Here is a 15,166-nt window from a genome sequence, read left to right as displayed (position 1 = left end):
TAGGAATTATTAGGAAGGGAATGGAAAATAAAACAGAGGATGTCATAATGCCTCTATCGCTCCATGGTGAGACCGCACCTTGAATACTGTGTGCGGTTCTGGTCACCGCATCTCAAAAAGGAAATAGCTACATTGGAGAAAGTGCAGAGAAGGGCGACCAAAGTGATAAGGGGCTCATGGCTGCTCTATGAGGAAAGGTTAAAGAAGTTAGGGCTGTTCAGTTTCGAGAAGAAACGAGTGAGGAGGGATATGATAGAAGGCTACAAAATCATGAAAGGACTTGAACAAGTTAATGTAAATTGGTTATTTACTCTCTCAAATAATAGAAGGACCAGGGAGCACTCCACATAGTTAGCAAGTAGTTCATTTAAAACAAATTGAAAAAAAATATTTTTCACTCAGCGCATAGTTAAGCTCTGGAATTCATTGCCAGAGGATGTGGTTACAGCAGTTAGTGTAAATGGATTTAAAAAAGATTTGGATAAGTTCCTAGAGAATAAATCCATAAACTGCTATGATGGTAATTAATAAGCAATAGTAGCTTGTGATCTGTCTACTGTTTGGGTATTTGTGACTTGGATTGGCCACTGTTGAAAACAGGATACTGGGCTTGATGGACTCCTGGTCTGACCCAGTATGGCATATCTTATGTTATGAGGGACTAAAAATATTTTAAATAAATAGATTTATTTCAAGGAGTTAAACAGTTGATATGATGTATTTGGATTTTCAGAAGGCGTATGACTAAGTCTCTCATGAAAGACTCATCAGGAAATTACAGTCCTGGGATAGGAGGCAATATCCTGTTGAGGACAATAACTGGCTAAAGGATAGGAAACAGACTGAATGGTCATATCTCTCAATGGAGAAAGGTAAATAGTAACGTGCCCCAAGGATATGTACTGGGAATAATGCTTTTAATATTTTTATAAATGATCTGGAAAAGGGAGTGAGTGATGAGTGAGGTGATCAAATTCACAGATGTCAAAATTGTTCAAAGTTGTTTGATCACTAGCCAATTGTGAGGAATTACAAGAGGAGATTGATTAGGCTCTAAATGGCAGATGAAATTTAACATAAACAAGTGTAAAGTGGTGCATATATGGAAGAATAATCCAATCTATTCTGGATTCCATATTACCATACAGGAAAATGCTCTTGGAATATTGTGGACAATTGAAATCCTTGGCCACCTTGAGTATTGTGTGCAATTCTGGGCACCCCATATTAAATAAGATATAGTGGAACTAGGAAAGGTACAGAGAAGGTTGACCAAAATGATAAAGGAGATGGAACAGCTCCACTACGAGGAAAGGTTAAATCGGTTAGGGGTCTTCAGTCTGGAGAAAATTGGTGCCCCCTACATTTCGTTCCTCTTTTGAGGTAGTAAAAATCCTTTCAGACAATGCGACAGCAGTAGCATGTGTTAAACACCAGGGTGGAACCAAGAGTCCAAAGTAGCACTGTAGGCAAGTCGTTTAATGGAATGGGAAAAGAAAAGTGTGAGGATGATCTCAGCATCCCACATAATGGGAGCAGAAAATGTACAAGCGGATTTTCTCAACAACAAGGCAAACTTTATCTACTAACCCTGCTGCAATATTACTCATGAAGGTAACAAAACCAGCCCCTGAGACACTCCATTCATTCTTCTTTATTCAGAATGAACTTCATTTATCATCACCCTCTATCACTAAACCAGTTTCTAATCTAGTCTATTACCTTAGCTCCCACCCCCAGATTGTTCAGTTTATTTATGAGCTTCCTATGTAGGACAGTATCAAAAGCTTTGCGGAAATCCAAGTATACCACATCTGGCACATCTCGATTTAATTCTTTGGCTAACCAATTTGTGAAGGTGTTTAGGGTGACTGGATGAGACCAGGGGGGAGGCTGGTTAAGTGTGAAAGTTATCAGATGACGGTCAAAGAGGGGAAGAACAGAGATGGAAAAGAGATTGAATGAGGAAGTTAAGATGAGGAACTTTGAGGCAAGAGTGTCAGAGATCATCAACATGAAGGTTAAAGTCTCCAAGAATAAGGGAAGGGGAAGATAGCTCCAGAAAGAAGGAAAGCCAGCAATCAAAGTCAGCACTATCTACTGTATCTGCCATGTACTTCGCCTTGAGGTTGAGTTTGGAAAGAAAATTAAATCTAAAACCCAAATCCAAAATAAGTCACACTCCTGGGTACGCCTTTGGACAGGGGGAGCCATGCAAATACAGAATGAGTCCTGATTAGATCTATCAGCTGCAGTGGAATTCTCCAGTGCAGGAAAGGCCCCAATGTACTAGACTGGTCTTCTCCACACCAATTAAGAATTAATTTAGAACACATTTTGGTGTTCCAAAATTGTTTATTGTCAATACTTCCTAAATTACCACAACACGTCAATACAAGTAATCTGGCACATAATACATTTTCTCTTTGTATGCATAATATACTGATTCTCATCTGCCACCTTCCTGAGTTCTCTTTAGGCTTATATACTACCTGCCCCTCTGTAAGGGAGTCCACACTTTCAAGATGGCCAAGTCCAATGCTCCCTCTTCTCTGGCCTGGACATTTAGGTGGATAGTGCTTCACAAAAAAATGTACAGAAGACTACGTAGCTGCTCTGCAAATTTCAGATGGAGACATCAAACAAAGCTCAGTCTATGACGCTGCCTGCACTCTAGCTGAGTGAGCTCTTGTCTCTTTTGGAAGGGTGAGCCCCTTGTCTACATAAACCACTCCTATGGTTTCCTTAATCCATTAAGCTATCAAAGCCTTCAAAACTGCTTCACTCTTCTTAGACCCATTGAACATCACAAATCGGTAATCTGATTTTCTGAATCTATTAGTCACTTTCACGTAACAAAGCAAACTCCTTCTGACATTAAGACGATGCAACTGGCTAAACTTGCCTTTAAATACCTCTTTCTTGAATGAAGGCAAACAGAACACCTGCTTGAGATGAAAGGCCGAGACCATCTTTGGGACGAAGGATGGAACCGTAGGAATAGAGTCTGCTTCCTCAGAAAAGGTTAGGAAAGGATGTCTGCAGGATAAACACATCTAACAGAACAAACTGCCAGCAAGATAATCAACAAGAGTGAGATGCCTAATAGAAGCCTCCTTAATAGGTTCAAATAGTTCACCATTGAGAAACCAGAGGACCAAATTCAAATCCCAAGCAGGAACTACCTCCCTGGTGGAAGGCTGAATATGCTTTACACCCCATAGAAAGTGAGACACATCGTGATGAGCAGCTAAAGATTTGCCTCTGAAGTGCTTCCTAAAACTAGCAATTGCCATCACCTGAACCTTCAGAGAATTGAGGGCTACATCTTTACACAAACCATCCTGAAAGAATTCCAACATTGATAGAATCGAAGCACTCCTAGACAAAAGCTTCCTGCTGGAACACCAATCTTTAAAAATTCTCCAGATCCTGACATACACTAAGGATGTTGACATCTTCCTAGCCCAAGGAGTACACTCACCACTGCCTGGACATATCTCTTTTTAACTAAATATATCCTCTCAAGGGCCAGGCTGTAAGACAGAACCAGAGGGCCCTGGACCAACGACTCCTGATCTGCAAGAGCTGCCCTCTTACATTCTCACCAGATCTGCATATCAGGGATGTCTTGGCCAATCTGGAGCAACAAGAATCACAAAGCCCCAGTATCCTGAAATCCTCTGCAATGTCCTACCCATCAAGGGCCATAGTTGAAATACACAAAGTAGTCTCTTTTTTGTCACTCATGAATTAGGTTATCCACTCCCAAAGATTGAAACTCCTTTCCTTCAACTGAAGAAGTTAAGTACCTTGGCATTGTTGTGGGAGGCCATCAGATCCATCACCAGCTCTCCCCACTTGTCCACTATTTCTGAGAATGCTTTCTTCAATAGAAACCACTCCCAAATCCTGATAGTTATGTCTGAGAAAATCTACTTGCACATTCTCTATTCCCACTGTGTGAGCCACTGAAAGAACATGTACATGTCTTTCCACTCACTGCATCAACAAGGCTGCTTCCTGCGCCACCTGCAAACTTCTGGTCCCTCCTTGATGATTCACATATACTACTGTTGTTGGGTTGTCCAATAAAATCCTGACCGCCTGTCCCTCCAACGGGGGGAAAATCCCAAGACATTCCTTATTGCTCGTCTTCAGACAACTGATTGACCACCAGGTTTCCTCCTTCATCCAGATCCCATGAGCCATGTGACCTTGGCAATGCCCGCTCCCCCAGACATGGAAGCTAGTGTTGGTTGTCACCATGATCCATGAGGGAGACTCCAACTCCACTCTGATATCCAGATTCTCAGGAACTAGCCACCAAGTCAAGCTCCGCCTGACTAATTCTGGCAATACTCCTGTAATAGATCTGAGACTGTGGAGACCATCTTGACCAGGCCCTTTTCAAGGGTTTCATATGAGCCCTCACCCAAGAAACTAAATCCAATGCTGCTGCAATTGAATATACAACCTGCAGATAACTCCATACCATTGGATTGTGAGCTCCTGATAAATTTCTCACCAACTCCTACAACTTTAGAATTCTCTCCTCCCTCAGGCACACAATACCTTCCCTTGTATCGGAATTCATAGAAACATAGAAACATAGAAATGACGGCAGAAGAAGTATTCTAGGGTTTGGAATGGGAGCAATCTGCTGTTTTGAAAAATGACAACCCATCCAATCTCCTGGAACAATTGAATTACTCTGAAAGTAGTGGAGTCACCTTTTAAAAGGGACTTTGCCTGAATCAATCAATTGTCTAGATATGAACTAAAATTCCTTCCTGATGCAGGGCCACTGCCGCCGCTGCCACCACCATCACCACTTTGGTAAAGATCCTTGGGGTAGTGGCCTATCCGAAGGGAAATATTTCTGATGTTCTCTCCTTTTTGGGATATGAAGGCAGGCCTCTGTCAAATCCAGAGCTGTTAGGTATTCACCTTGCCTCATCACTACCATGACAGATTTCAAAGTTTCAATCTTGAAGTGAAAGAGCCCTGTTCATATGCTTGAGGTCCAATATGGGACGAAAGGTATTCTCCTCCACTGGAACCACAAGGTTCTCTCCTCCCAGTTCTATTACCTTGTTATTTGTAACTGCTTCCTTCTACACAAATAGGTTATTGAATTGTTTACTGTACACCCCTGTTATATGTAAACCGGCATGATGTGTTTGCAACATGAATGCCGGTATATAAAAATTTTAAATAAATAAATAAATAAATAAATAAATACCATCCCTGATCTCTCTGAGTGAAAGGAATTGGGACCAGCATCCCTAAAAGGAGGCAATTGCGTGTGATCTGCATCACCTCCCTCTTCTGAGCAGAAAGACGACAACATAAACGTGGCAGGACAGGAAAATTCTAGGGCAAAAAAATCTCTTACCACTGCCAAAACCTATTCATACAAAGTAATCTAGATCCATCTTAGATAAAAGACTAATAAATAGCTGCCTATTCTCTGCATCGAAGCTTGGGTCCCCAAACCTTCATTGATATCTCTGACTAATGGAGGCAGCGCTGGTGCTTGGGTCTTTAGTTCCACTTTTATTGAAATGAAAAGGTTGAAACCTACTATAAAATCTAGTACGCTAGCTGCCAACTGAATTTCCTTCTTTCCTTCTCCTGAGAGCCTGATAACTCCTAGCTGGAATGGATCTGGGCAACCTGGGTGTTTTAGACACTTCCAAGGACTTCACAAATCTTTCCTAATCTTCTCAAAGAGACAAACCTCTTTAAAAGAAAAATTTCACCAACTGTGTCTTTGAAATAATATTTGCCGACCAATTATGCAGCCACAACAAACGTCTTTCTGTTACCAGAGAAGCCATGCTTTTAGCCATAGCTCGAACAAAATCATAAGGGACATCTGTAAGGTTGCCCCAGATTCCATCTGAATAGCTTCATCCATGACAGAACCAAGTCCTTCCAAAATCTTTCCTGAATGTGTTGTGCCAAATGCAGCCCTACTCTAGCTACGATTCTGCTAAATACTGCAGCCTGTATTGCTGGCCAGGTTGCCTCAAAGGCCTGCTTTACAGACACCTTGATCCTCCTGTCCTGCACATCTTTAAAGAAGCACCCCCTTCCACAGGGACAGTGGTTCTCCTGGTAACAGCACAAATCAGAGCATTCACCTTAAGAACTTTTAACTTCTCTATCCTGCTCACTCCCGGGATAGAGCTTGGCCATAGCCCTTCCCCCTTTGAAACTAGCCCCTGGAGAGTCCCATTAGCTCTCCAATAGACTAAGGGAGAGGAAAGCCTTTTGGAGGTTATCTGAGACCTTTGCCGAATCCGCTTCTTCCTTCCCCTTTTCTTCTGCAATACTCAAAATTCCAAGGGACTGAGATATCAAGAAGAACAGTTCGTCTTTATGAAAAAGACAAACCATAGGAGAATCGTTTTTCTCACTAGGGGAATAATCCCCTTCTCTCAATTCTCCCTCACTAACACTAACCTTTGCCCCTCTAGAAGCCACCATTGAGGGCTCAAAAGCAGAGAATCTAACCTCCTCTAGGTCCTCATTTAACGTCTTCTTGGGCCTTTTCCATCCTGAGCCCAGAGGCACAGTCTCCTGAGGAATTTGAGAGGGAAAGGAAGAAGCAGCACTTGGAGCTGCTGCCTGCCCCCTAAAAAAGGCCCGATTAAGTCACTTTACGAATTCAGCAGACAACAGATCAAGGCAGAAGTCAACAAAGACTTCTGGCTGAACAAGAAAACTACTGCTGATCTCCCTGTTGAAGCCCTCAAAAGCTTTTTGATTACCTCCATCACAGTGGGAATCAAGGGAGGAAGCCTCTGCTCTAAAGCCCTGTCTTCCTACAGCTCTGAAATGGCTGCTGCTCCTGCTGTGGCAGAGAATATGCCAGCACGAACAGGCTGGCCCTATAGCTCCCCACAGATAATGCCCCCCCTCCCAAAAAAAAATGCCATTCCCAGGCATCTTTCTCTCTCCCCTTCCTCCTGGCAAAAAGCAACATGTGGCACACTTAAGAACATAAGAAAATGCCATACTGGGTCAGACCAAGGGTCCATCAAGCCCAGCATCCTGTTTCCAACAGTGGCCAATCCAGGCCATAAGAACCGGGCAAGTACCCAAAAACTAAGTCTATTCCATGTTACCATTGCTAATGGCAGTGGCTATTCTCTAAGTGAACTTAATAGCAGGTAATGGACTTCTCCTCCAAGAACTTATCCAATCCTTTTTTAAACACAGCTATACTAACTGCACTAACCACATCCTCTGGCAACAAATTCCAGAGTTTAATTGTGCGTTGAGTAAAAAAGAACTTTCTCCAATTAGTTTTAAATGTGCCCCATGCTAACTTCATGGAGTGCCCCCTAGTCTTTCTATTATCCGAAAGAGTAAATAACCGATTCACATCTACCCGCTCTAGACCTCTCATGATTTTAAACACCTGTATCATATCCCCCCTCAGTCGTCTCTTCTCCAAGCTGAAAAGTCCTAACCTCTTTAGTCTTTCCTCATAGGGGAGCTGTTCCATTCCCCTTATCATTTTGGTAGCCCTTCTCTGTACCTTCTCCATCGCAATTATATCTTTCTTGAGATGCGGCGACCAGAACTGTACACAGTATTCAAGGTGTGGTCTCACCATGGAGCGATACAGAGGCATTATGACATTTTCCATTTTATTCACCATTCCCTTTCTAATAATTCCCAACATTCTGTTTGCTTTTTTGACTGCCGCAGCACACTGCACCGACGATTTCAATGTGTTGTCCACTATGACACCTAGATCTCTTTCCTGGGTGGTAGCTCCTAATATAGAACCCAACATTGTGTAATTATAGCATGGGTTATTTTTCCCTATATGCATCACCTTGCACTTATCCACATTAAATTTCATCTGCCATTGGGATGCCCAATTTTCCAGTCTCACAAGGTCTTCCTGCAATTTATCACAATCTGCTTGTGATTTAACTACTCTGAACAATTTTGTGTCATCTGCAAATTTGTTTATCTCACTCGTCGTATTTCTTTCCAGATCATTTATAAATATATTGAACAGTAAGGGTCCCAATACAGATCCCTGAGGACACTCCACTGTCAGAGAGCAAGGACTTCTTCCTGCACTCCTGAGCCACCATTCTCCTATCAAGTGCACTCACCTCCCTGTTCCCAAGAAAAAGGTGTGTACCCTGGACTCCTGCTAAGGTATGGCCCAGTCCCTGCAGAGAAACCCCAAGATGATGCCCTAACCTTTTTTTTTTTTTTTTAAACTTTATCTCCTCTGCAAAGATAGACACTGTCTCAGCAATAGGGGACGAGAAAACCAGGAGGAGAAACTGCCAGGGAGAAATAAAGGCCCTCAATACAACTGAAAGAAGGGGGGGAGGGAGGGTCCTCACACATCATGACCCAGATTCCCAAAGGAAGCCCCCTACTGGTCACCAGGTTTAGCTCAACTGGGGGAGAGAGTTACAAAACTATTGCCCCAGGATGACTTAACTGGGGGAGGAAGCCCTGGGCTAATCACCCAGTTAAGTGATTAGCCCAGGGCTTCTTTACTTGGTCTCACACCAGGACTCTGCCACAGTATGGGATGCTTAATGTTATGCCCGGTCACACATGGCTGCAACCACTAATGCTCACCTCTTTTTATGCAGCCCTGACATCTTTGGGGAAAGTGGCGGCCTCCGCCAGCTACTGCCAACCTCCGTGGCGTTCCTGGGACAGCGTGGGTGCTGCTGACCGCTATCTTGCTCATGGGATCACTTGGGCGCGCACAGGCCAGTATTAAGCACGTAATGGCAGGAACCTCGGGGGCGTCCCCTCCGGTTGACGTCTAAACTCTGCTGTACTTAAGCTGCCTGACCCTGCCTATCAACGAGTTAGCAAGGAGTTCCCTTATTTGCTGAATCCGCTTCTCGCATACAGACTTCCTGTTCCAGTTCCTGCACTTCGGCGTGAGACGCTCTGGGTACCCGCTCCTTGGGGGCCCTTCCGCGTCTCTGGCTATCCGCTCCTCGGAGGGCCTTCTACCTTGGACTGCAGTCTGTTCCCGTACCCCGGGATTTCTCCTGGAACCATCTCCTTGTAAGTACCTTGACTTCATGGACTACTACTGAATCAGCCTTATCGTGAGATCCTTTCCGGTGTACCCCGTACCTCGGGCCATTACTGTGCCAGCACTAGTGAGGTGCCACCTCAGTGTACCCTGCGCTGCAGGCCATTGCCACGTCATTGCTACAGAAACTTCTCCGGTGTACCCTGGGTCTCGGGCCAATACCGTGCCAGATCCAGTGAGGAACCGCCTCAGTGTACCCTGCGCTGCAGGTCATTGCCATGTCATCGCTACAGGTTCCTCGCCAGTGTACCCGTACCCAGGCTACTACCACATCATCTCTGAGTGAGGAATCCCTTGGTGTACCTGCTCTGCAGGCTACTACTGCATCACCACTTCGGAGAGACTACTTCGGTGTACCCCACTCTGCGGACAATTACCAGATATTCATGTCTGAGGCATTCCCTCTGGGTATACCCCTTCTCAGACCTTATCTCTTCCCTCCTGCACCCGCCACTCTGTGGGCTGTGCCCTTTCTACTTTTATAATAAAGACTCTATTCCACAGCTGTGTCTGACGTTCACTGAAATAGTGCCTCCCGACGGTGAGGCTCACAGGGCTCCTCCCTGTGGGTGGTACCATCTCTCACCTCGGCCCAGGGCCCACACATCTACAAGTCATAACACTTAACTACCATCTGCTGGGGACTGAGAATACTAGCAGGCTGAGTGCAGCATTGGACCCTATATAAGGGGTGATGTCACAGCGAGCCTTTTGTTCTCTGTCTCCATCTTCTGGCTGGAGAGCATAACTCATGCATTTTGTCTTGTCTGGCTGGCTGGCTGAAGAGGAATAACAAATACTAGAAATAAGAAACTCTGGTATAGTAAAAATCCTCTGAAGATAGCAAAAAGGAACAGAGGTTGTAGCTGAACAAATTTTAAGAAATATCCAGAGCATGGGAGAAGCTCCTTTCATTCAGTCACATGATTTCCGAGTATGACTACTAGAAATGCTTATCTTTAGAGAAGTATTATTACATCAATAGATAGGAAGACATTCAACAGGGCATACTAATCTCCTGTGATCATACTCTCTAGTAAATGTGTACCAGGTGCATCAAGTTCAAGCTAACTCTATTCTGGGATAGCCACAAAGTAACAGAGATGGAGTGTCAAGCTTCACACAACTATTGCTATTTTCTTCTAAGTTACATTTTAAGTTGGTATGATGCTGAACAAATCAGGCATATCCCATTATATATTGATATCAGGGCCAGATTTAAGATTTTATTGCCCATTGGCAGGACCAGAGAGCCAGGGTCAGAGGGGGGTAGATGAAGTGCTACGATAGTAGCCCTATGAAACTGGTTCCTTTAGCCAGGGTGTCTGGTACCCATCAAAATTTGGCACCCTAGGCAAAATTTGGGCCTAATATGAAATTGTACAACCATCTTATTCTTGTTCCAGTTCTAATGTCTGCAAGTTTGGCTTTTCATACTGCACAAATAGATCTGGCACCTTAAGGCAGCATTTAATAGACTTAATTCATTCTGTTCTCTGTAAACCGACGAGATGTTCCCAACGTTCGTCGGTATATAAAAGCTATTAAATAAATAAAATTCACTTTGATGCCAGCCCACTATACTCAAATGATTTGTTCATTCCCCACATGCCAACCTATTTCCATAAGTACTGACTCAGCGAGACTTCATTGACACACAGTTTATGAGAGCATTTAAAACTCAGTGTTTGCTTTAGTAAACAAATCACAAGAGATACTGACTCATTTAATCTGTGTAATATGCTGTGGTTAAAAATAAATCACTGTGACATCCTTATTCCACTTTTCTAACCTATGATATTTTTATTTATCAGATTTTTTTAAAAAATGTATCAGATTTTTATATTCCACTTTTTGGCACTTCAAAGCAGATTACATTCAGGTACTGAAGTTATTTCTCTGTCCCCAGAAGGCTCACAATCTAACAAGCTGATACGGTATGGTGCGCTCAACCGAACGCACCATTTAGCACGAGATTGGCCTCGTGTTTTTGATGCGTGTCTATTACCCCTTATACTGTAAGGGGTAATAATGCATTGAAAACATGTGGCCAACCCCCTAAAAACTAATAGTGCTCATCACACGCAAATGCATGTTGATGAGCCTATTAGTCACCTGGGATACTGAAAGTAAAATGTTTGGCCCTCTCAGAAATTACATCTGCCCAAGCAACACTCACTACAAAAGTGTCTTCACTCACTCCCACCAGATATAAGTTTGGACTTGATGCCCATTTAAAGAACATTATTTTCTACATCATAACTATATTAGTGCTGCTGAAAGTATTATGTTTAGTATTTTATGACTGAACTTTCTGGAATATATTTTAAGAATTGATATTTATATATCTATTTCATTCATTGATATTTATTGGTTTATGATGTAAATTGCTTTGCCGTGAAAAGCAGTATATCAAAATTACATTAATTTAAACCTTAACATTTTACAGTTAGTGAATTTACATGATCTTGAAATTGAGATCTTAATTGCATATACAGTATTGGTGCTTCGCACAGTGTAAACAGGTATTGGTGAAAGTGTTCCACAGCTGACTTACTAATGATATTCTAGTTTTAGACATCTCCTTAACAGAGATTGCTAACTATGCTGAACTGTTTAGTTGATATGGACAAATGCTTACTAGGGACTAGCCTGAGAAGATTTAACTTACTTCACTGGAATCTAAGCTGAGGTATGATCTTCAGCAATGAAAGGCCAGTGTATAATTCCATCATGTTAACTAGATGCTTCACTCGGTAAAAGTCAGAGCTTTTCTTGACCATCTCTCCTCCAACCAACATCTCTCTTTAATACTACAATACAACCCTTATGTTAACCTCTGCATTCTGAATTTTTTCTCTTTCCCTAGTAGATATATAGATATATACAGGCCGATACAGTACGGTGGAGCGCACTGTACTGTATCGGCCCGTAAGGGGTAATAGCCCGTCTAAAACATGCGTCCAACCCACCCGAAACTAATAGCGCCCGCAACATGCAAATGCATTTTGATGGCGCTATTAGTTATTCCCGCACGATACAGAAAGTAAAATGTGCATCCAAGTCGCACATTTTACTTTCAGAAATTACCGCCTGCCCAAAGGCTGGCGTTAATTTCTCCCGGCACCGGGAAATTACACTCTCCGACTTAATATCATAGCGATATTAAGTCAGAGGCCCCAAAATTTAAAAAAAAATAAAAAATTTTAAAACAAAAATTTTTAAAACGGCTGGTGGCCCGCGGGTCGGAAGATGGACGCTCATTTTAGCCGGTGTCCTTTTCCGAATCCGTGGCTGTCAGCGGGCTCGAGAACCGACGCCGGAAAAATTGAGCGTCGGCTGTCAAACCTGCTGACAGTCGCTGCTCCTGCTAAAAAGGAGGCGCTAGGGACGCGCTAGTGTCCCTAGCGCCTCTTTTTACCGCGGGCCCTAATTTGCATCTTCTTCCCCCCTGAATCGCCCGCTCTCCCGCGACTTTTGCTGAATCGGCCCGATAGTGTTTCCTCTCCCAAAAAAGACATCTGTAATGCCATAAATTTCAACTAGATTAGAAATTTCAAATTGATGCCCCTTAATAGAACCTACAAATGGGAAGCAGAATTGTCTCCATAATTCTGAGGAAACTTTTACATGCTCAAGTCACAGCTAGTTTTGTAGGGGACTGGTGTGCTGCCCTGGACAGTAACCAACTAAATTCATTCTTGTGTCAGTAGAGATCTTGCATTGTACACAAACTCCACAAAAAAGGTGGCAACTTTGATATCTAACATTTCCTCTTGTTAGATCATCATTCTTATTTGGGCAAGTGTATCATTTGAAACTATTATAAACTATTGTAAAATATCTATTATACTGGAAGAAGAAACTAAGAAAGCTTCTAATGGCATAACATTTTCTGGTAGTTTGTGGTGGAAGAATCAATGGCAATTCAGGCCATGCTATGGGCTTTGGAATCAAAATGGTTAAAAGATAATGGAAGTTACTCCAGGCAGATAAAATGCAGAAGTCTGTATGTTGCAATTTTCAAAAATCAATAAAACTATATTTTCTCCCCCTCAAATATCCTCTACTTTTTTTAATATAAGAAAGTTACCAAATAACAAATACACAAAGGGAAAACAACAAAATGTACATTTATATCGCTGAAGTTTTGTCACTGCCATCAAATTTCGAAGAGTGCAATAACTTTACAAAACATGTCTCGATTCCACACAAACTATATTTCCTGTGGAAGAGATTCTGTCATGTACAAAAGCTGATGGTATTTCATAGTGCTTGCATCCTCTCTATGATGATTTTTTTTCACATTTGTAGAGTGGTATCCTACTGTGGATACTGCATGCAGCACATGGAAATCAAGACCAGATTGCCTTACGAGTGGTCACTTTGGCAAGCAACTAGTACTAATAATTTCTGCATGGAGACAGAGCAGATGTTGAAGATTATATGAATATTAGGTTATCCTGGGAGAAAAAGTATAAATGCTCACCTGGAATAGAAGCATCAGATTCTTTTTTTTTTTTAAACCAAAGACAACTTTGGTGATGTTTCAAAAGTAAAAATTTTTTTTTGGTTAGTTCTATTTCTAGTATCTTCATCTTATTCTCTGATACTTTCTGCCAACAATCGACAGTGTAGAAGAAAATTATCATTTATTCTTAACACAGGTAACATAATATTCCCTATTACAGACCTCTGCATGTCAATATACTGCCCCTGTAGCTGCACTACAATTAAAATTGTCCTCAGAAAACCTTTTCATTTGCTGTTTAAGATTTCGTTGTCACAGGGAGAGTAATTTTCAAAGCCATTCCTGCAGGTAAAATGCTTTACCAAGAAAATGGGATCTTTGAAAATTACCTGCCTTATGTGTAGGTAAAATTAAGCATGTAGTGGCACTATGCATGTAATTTTACCCGCAATGAAAGGTGTGACTAAGTGGCGTAGTTATGGAAAGGTTTGCAAATAGATGCTTACTTCTGAATTTGTAAAAGTACCTGCATATTTTTGGGTGGAAAAAGTACTTGTAGGAAGGGGAGGTTCAAATTTATGCAGGTACTTTTTTTCTTAGGCAATTTTCAAAGGAAATGTTTTCCCTTTGAAAACTGATGCAAAATTTGCAGATTAAAAAGTACTCCTAGTGTTTTTACTGGCAGCTCATGGGACAGTCCTGTGAGCCTCCTCACTCACCCCCAAATCACAAATTAAGGGATCAAGAGTAATCCCTGAGGTATTCCCGAGACAGGGATACAACTTCAAACTACTATAGCAGATTCGCGCGGCTCCCACCCTTCCTGGCTTCTTTTAGGCATGCACACGCCCGACGTCCACAACTTAAAGGATTCATAGCGGGAAGGCAGCACCAGCTTCATCTTATTTAAGGCTTTTTCAGAGGCGCAGCAGATGCTTCAGCAACGAGTCTCCTGCCTACAGCAGTGCGTGTTCTTATGTTTCTATGCTCCAGCCCTGCCTTGCCCAGCCTGTCTCATCCAGCCTTGCCGTGTCCAGCCTGTCTCATCCAGTATATCTTGTGCGTCTTCATCCATCCTTGGCCTGATCTCCTGGACCTGGTCACACGTGTATGCCACCTCGACCTGATCTCTTGCATTGTACCCTGTCTCGTTTGTCTGCCGCCTGCCCCGACCCTTGGCCTGTTTCCGGTATCTCCAGCCTGCTGTCTGTCCTGACCCTGGTGTGCCCTTGGACTCTTTCTCTCTCTACTGCCTTTGGGACCCACCTAAGTCCTGCTGCCCGCCAGAACACAAGGGCTCAACCTGCGGAGGAAGCAGCTGGTACAGGTGAAGCTCCAGTCTGTCCCACTTCAAGGCGCATTCGCCAGCTATCAGCATAGGCTTCATCAGTTCGCCTATGACTGCTGTGTCAACTACACCACAGCAATAAGGGCTCACTCTCACGCTGCTCAGCACATCTAGTCTCTGCCCTTTGGCATGCAGTTTGAAACTTGCCCTCTCTATATATAATATATTAAGTTTATTCATATACATGTTTCTCAAGCACTATGAAGTTACATTGGTTTGACCTTGCATGAACTGGTGTACTGTT

General features: G+C 42.8%; 1 protein-coding gene across 20 annotated transcripts in view; it reads right to left on the bottom strand.

Moving 5' to 3' along the window:
• MICAL3 (microtubule associated monooxygenase, calponin and LIM domain containing 3) overlaps positions 1 to 15,166 on the bottom strand; it is a 756,715-nt gene that overhangs the window by 87,212 nt on the left and 654,337 nt on the right. The window lies entirely within an intron of this gene.

This window comes from Rhinatrema bivittatum, chromosome 4, assembly GCF_901001135.1.
Source record: "Rhinatrema bivittatum chromosome 4, aRhiBiv1.1, whole genome shotgun sequence".
Taxonomy (NCBI): Eukaryota; Metazoa; Chordata; class Amphibia; order Gymnophiona; family Rhinatrematidae; genus Rhinatrema; species Rhinatrema bivittatum.
Note: the sequence above shows the minus strand (reverse complement) of the source record. Positions and strands in the feature narration are given on the sequence as shown.